The sequence below is a fragment of the Belonocnema kinseyi genome, chromosome 10 (genome assembly GCF_010883055.1).
Source record: "Belonocnema kinseyi isolate 2016_QV_RU_SX_M_011 chromosome 10, B_treatae_v1, whole genome shotgun sequence".
In the NCBI taxonomy this organism is placed as follows: Eukaryota; Metazoa; Arthropoda; class Insecta; order Hymenoptera; family Cynipidae; genus Belonocnema; species Belonocnema kinseyi.
The window spans coordinates 93,812,688-93,818,370 of NC_046666.1; the positions used below are offsets into that span (position 1 = coordinate 93,812,688).

The following is a 5,683-nucleotide window of genomic DNA, read 5'->3' on the forward strand; positions in this document are numbered from 1 at the left end:
TTGCCTAATAATGAACTCCCTCTCAGTTTCTCTCTGGTCATATAATGGTTCTTTTGTATTCGTCACGTACCGGGCGGGCAGAGTAATTTACAGTAGTTGGCCGTCGCTAACCCGACTCTTCCTTATAAATTTTTCTTTAAATTAGTAACAATTTTTTTTGTAATTGATGAATTTTCTCATTATACTTATTTATAATTATAACGTATATACTAACATATAATCTCAATCCGTTTACGAGAAACGTTGTATTAAGTCCAATTTTAAAGATTTACAAAAAACGTTAGATATCTGAAATCATCGAAACCCGCGGATTCCGAATTATTATGGTTTAGGCTGTTAACTGTGAAATTAAAAAAAATCTATTTCTAAATTTTAATCCGAAAGCTTAACAAATGACCCATGAGTGTCGGCTACTCTATTAAGATAGCCTCTCTGCTTGTTATTTATGACCCTGCCGATAGAAATCTCTGAGTATATTCTAAAGATTCTGTAGAGTCAGAGAAGCTCAGAGAAATTCTCCGCAGCCTCTCAAATAGATATATTTAAAGGTCCAGGTAGTTCTTTTAAATGTTTTAAAGGCTTTAAAATGTATTTTCCGAAACTGAAATAGAAATACGATCATAAATAACAAGCAGAAAGGCTATATCAATAGAGTAGCCGACACTCAAGGGTCCTTTGTTAAGATTTCGGATTAAAAATTAGAAGTAGATTTTTTAATTTCATAGTTAACAGCCTAAAGCATAATAATTCGGAATCTAAGGGTTTCGATGATTTCAGATATCTAACTCTTTTTCAAAATGCTTAAAATTGGAATTAATACGATGTTTCTCGTAAATGGAATGAGATTAGCATATAAGTTATGATTATAAATAAGTATAATGAGAAAATTCATCAATTAAAAAAAAGTGTTAATAATTTTAAGAGAAATTTGAAAAGGGAGAGTCGGATTAGCGACGGCCAACTACTGTACATAACTCTGCGCGCTCGGTACGTACATGATACTCGTACTTACATGATACACTGTTATTCCTTTATTTCATCGCTTCGTTTAAATCCAATCTCAAAATAAGCCACACTTTATAGTTGACGTAAGCCATTCACATGCCCACGATTGTACGCCTTGAATGTATAGGCAATCGTGCATATAAACACAGCTGGGATGAACTTCAGACGACACACCTCCCTTCTACTCATTGGTCTCTAACTTGCATCGTACTTAGTGACCTAAACAACAATTTTGCATTCGTTTCAAGCCTATGAATAGGTTTTTTCATACATTTGCCCATTGCAGATAGGCAACCCGCAATATAGCCCCCCACCCCCGTTGTAAATTCATATGTCATAAAATTACATGAAAAATTGTAAGGTAGCTATGTTACAGGTCATCCGAAAAGTTTCCAACGTTCAACGTTATAATATTACTTCCACTTTTTTTACAGTAAGTAAAAATAGTGTCATACAATTTTTCAAGTATTCAATTTGTGTGTGTTCCGAATTTGAATGTGTACACATATTCCGAAATGAAAAAGTGTGGAATGGTAAATTAAATTTATTTTTAACCAGTATTTTATAATAACCAACTAATCTAATATTTGTAAAGTATGGAAAATAAATATCAAGTTTCATTTAAAATGTTAGTCTTTAGTTTAGAAATTGTCAACATTTCTATTTTATTCATGACACAGTATGTCTCTTCCGCATCCCCTAATTCTTCTCTTTTTCTCATTTTTTCCAAATATGCGAATTGGATTAATAGAACCCTGTAAGAAAATCTAACTATTAATTGTTGGTTACAATTTTATTCATTTCAATAGAAAAGTCCAATATTAAATTGTTTAATAATAATTCATCATTTTTAGTTAAATTGAATTCAAAATTTAATCATTTTGTTGACAAATGAAACAGGTTCTTAATCATTGAACAGTTTTGTTAAGAAGTCTTACTTCTTGGTTAAAAATTCAACTATTTTGTTTCTGGTTTGAAAATTCAATGATTTGATTTTTTTCTTTCTGGGCAAACAATTTTGGTTGTTAGAAATTCAACCATTTTTTTAATATTCATATTTTTTGTTTAAAATACCTTTATGTAGAAATATGATATTTTTGGTTAAAAATGCAACTGCCTGGTTGAAAAAAGTAAACGGTTTTGTGGAAAATTCGTATTTTTAGCTCGAAACTTCATCAATTTGTTAGAGAATTGAACAATTTGGTGGACATTTTTTATGTATTTTGTTCAAAGTTCAGTTGAGGGTTCATCATTTTAGTTACAATTGTGTATTCTTATTAATCATTAAAGTATTAAACTTAAAATTGATCTATTTTGATTAAACTATAACTGATTGGTTGAAAAAAATCACTTTATATTTCTTTTATATTTGTATTCCTATAAAAATTTCATTTACATATATTTTGCAATTTATTTTTCTCTATCATAACACAGTGATGGATCCGAAAATTAGCAAAATGTCAGAACAAAAGAGAAGAAAAGTAACAAGTAGTGGAAGTGTAAGCCCCAAAACTCTGTTCACTACTTCAGAAAACGGTGTACTTTCCGCAAAGAAAATAAAAACTTTCAAGTATTTTCAGGAAGAGAAGGAGTATTTGCGAAATCAATTGAAACTATTAGGGAAACCTAATTTCAATGAAAAAACGAATGTTGAACGCAGAGGCTCTTCGGAGAAGATGTTTAAGTCCGCATTGATAAACAATCTTCGAAAGATGCGTCTACAATAATACGTGCAGCCACTTCTAGTAATATTTGCAGCAACTCGTACGTAATTTTAATAGAAAAATGTGTTGTGTTATGAAATATTGCTCTACACATGTATGCAAATTCGTATTTTATTTCCTTAGTTCTAGAAGAAATTCAAAATATCTCCTTGACAGACATCTGTGCAAAGCCGAACATATGCGACACTTCGGCAATTTCTACAAATGAGTTCGAAAGTGACGGCGTACACACAGATCCTTATGTAATACGCCTTTGTCAGTGAGTATAATGTTTAGAATTAATTTCATTCATAAAAAGTCGAGTCAACACGCCATGTCATTTATTTAACTTCAAACTCATTTTTTATGTCCAGAGAAATCAAAAAGCAAGGAGAAGATATAATGACACAATATTCAGAGATTAAAGAGGAGATTTAAGATATCAGACGAATTTTTCATGAACAGTCCCAAACAACTTATGGCGACTTCTCTGAAAAACTCTTCGCACTTCTAGAGGGATTCTCTTTACAGGGGGTAGAACTGTTGGCTAGATTAGCTCGAGGTGGTCCCATATACTTAGTGTTTCGTCCAACAACTCTGATTTTTTTTACTTTTTAGTATAGCTATTTGATCAAAAAGGGCAGAGAAAAACTCCGAATTTTCCTTAGCCTTGCCCTGAAGTTGACGATGGCCGATGAAGTAGTCACATCTTTCACCTGGCTAGATGATACAAAACAAAAGGCATTCGGAGCCACTAGAGTCTCTAATATTTTGAACAGTATGTTTTTCCTCTTTAATTTAAATGATAAGTCAGATATTGAAATTTTCTAGAATAACATTTATATTTATTTTTCAGTGGCTGCAAAAAAGTGTCCTTGTTTCCCTGGCCCTCGAGATGTTCAGGAATTGGTTATGGAGATAAAGGAGGTGTTTCGAACGACGAAGCAACGATTTCGCAATAACTGTAGAAACAGCCGTGTAAACTGTACATGGACCTGAACTAACCCTACAAGTGAAGAAATGAGTATTGCGAGTTTTTGGCACTAATAATGGTTTTTTTTACGTTTTTTTAATACAAGTTGTTGCGAATATATGGAATACTACTGCTAGAAAGTTGCGGTTTTTTCCGAAGTTGTCAACTTTTTGTCTACTTTGTGGACATGACATGAAATCTTCCACAATTTTTTTTTAAATTTATTCAAGAATAATTATATATTTGTTAGATTTTTAAAATTATTACCTCGCTCTAAGTACGAAGTGGACAAAAAGTTGAGAATTTCAGAATGAACCGCAATTTTCCAGCATTGCAAATGGAGTATCATTAACAACAATAATATATTATTTAAGCAATTAATTTTTCAACTTTAATTATTTATCCACTTCGCTCTAATTGGAAGTTAGACAAAAAGCTAAAAATTTCAGGAAAAACCCGAAACTTTCTAGAATTATTTAAATTGAATATTATTAACATTAATAATAAATTATTTAAACAATTGATTTTTCAACTTTAATTAATTATTCACCTCGATGTAACTAAAAATTGGGTAAAAAGTAAAAAAAATTAAAAACCGCAACTTTCTAGCATTATCAAAACTGAATATTAACAATAAAATAAATTGTTTACACAATTCATGTAGGCACCTAAATGTGAGTATGAAGTAGTATTTCATTTATTAGCAAAAATTTGCAATAAAAACGTAACAAAATCATAATTAATGCCAAAAACTCGCAAAATTCATTTTTCATTTGAAGGGTCAGTTTAGGACCCTATAAAACAGAGTTGTGGAGCCATTTTATTTGTTTATAAATTGTTGCTCTGTGATAAAAATGAAAAAATCTCAAACAAAAATTCTCTTAAAAATATAATGCTGAACTTTTCTAAACTAATTAACTTTAAAATAGGTTAAGAAATACGACCTGTGGGCGATTACCCAGATAAAAATTGGTGCGCAGGATGTGTGCAATGTGGGGGTATGTGCGCGGATTAATCCGCTCGACGTGCGTTCCGATCAGTACTCAAATGAGCCATCCATGGAGGTGCATATGCGACGCACGCCATGCGAGACACGCGCGTGCGTGCATGAAGCAAACACTCGGAGCACGTGGGCTGACTATCCTGAAATTATTTATTTATATTAAAGGAGGTAAATAAAAAGGTTGAATTAAATAAATGTATCGAAATTTATTAACAAAATAGCACGCCTATAGCGGGGATGGTGGAAAAGGTCCACAATCGCGATCGACTGTCCTCAAATTTTCATGTCTTCTCAGATAGCGCTAGGTGCGGGAACTCTAGGAACTACGAGAACATGTAATGTAAATTTGGTGCCGGTATAAATATAACCTATTAATGCCGCTGTGCAATTGCAAGCTGTGTGTGTTTAGAGGAAAAAAAATGTTGTGCAAAATGTCAGTGTTAAAAACCTATATAATAAGTGATACAATAATGTCGCGTTGTTTTTGTAAGGGCTATGATTCGGGTAGTAGGGCACAGAAAGAGAGAGGTATTAGATGTAAAATACTCACTATCTATACTTGCGTTCTATTGTTTTTATATTCCTGCTCTTGTTTTAATGGTATTATTCATATAATTGTATAAATTATACAAGCATTATTACTGCGTTCGTGGCACTGACACTTGACATAACCAAACTTAACCTAGAAACAAACTCGATACTCCATAGCAGACGACAATTTATATAGTAATTTTATATTTTCACTGAAGGGAAGCTTTAATCTGGGAAGGCATAAAACTCCGAGGAGAGGCGATCGCGAGCTGGCGCCAGTCGAAATACATTGTAACTAGCGGAACTGAGTTTACGCGCGAAACAGTCAAATACTTCAATTATGAAGTATAGGGTTGACATTAAAAGGTCCACTTGAAGATGAGAATTCAACGATGTCGAGTCCGTTTCCACAGTGAAGGGTTTGGAAACCCAACTCCCGCGATGAAATCTCGTTCTGAAAATCTCCTA

General features: G+C 32.6%; 2 protein-coding genes across 4 annotated transcripts in view; one reads left to right on the forward strand and one right to left on the reverse strand.

Moving 5' to 3' along the window:
- Nucleotides 1–4,473, forward strand: part of LOC117181335 (lysophospholipase D GDPD1-like) — an 86,504-nt gene extending 82,031 nt beyond the window's left edge. Inside the window, exons 9-12 of the transcript XR_004468106.1 lie at nt 2,586–2,769; nt 2,853–2,988; nt 3,083–3,486; nt 3,565–4,473. The gene's annotated coding sequence lies outside the window, so the exon portion shown is untranslated. The remainder of the gene's footprint in view (nt 1–2,585; nt 2,770–2,852; nt 2,989–3,082; nt 3,487–3,564) is intronic.
- Nucleotides 1–5,683, reverse strand: part of LOC117181336 — a 47,353-nt gene that overhangs the window by 31,238 nt on the left and 10,432 nt on the right. Inside the window, exon 2 of one of the 3 annotated variants that reach the window (XM_033373902.1) lies at nt 4,626–4,824. The exons of the other annotated variants lie outside the window; for them this stretch is intronic. The gene's annotated coding sequence lies outside the window, so the exon portion shown is untranslated. The remainder of the gene's footprint in view (nt 1–4,625; nt 4,825–5,683) is intronic. 3 annotated transcript variants of the gene reach the window in all.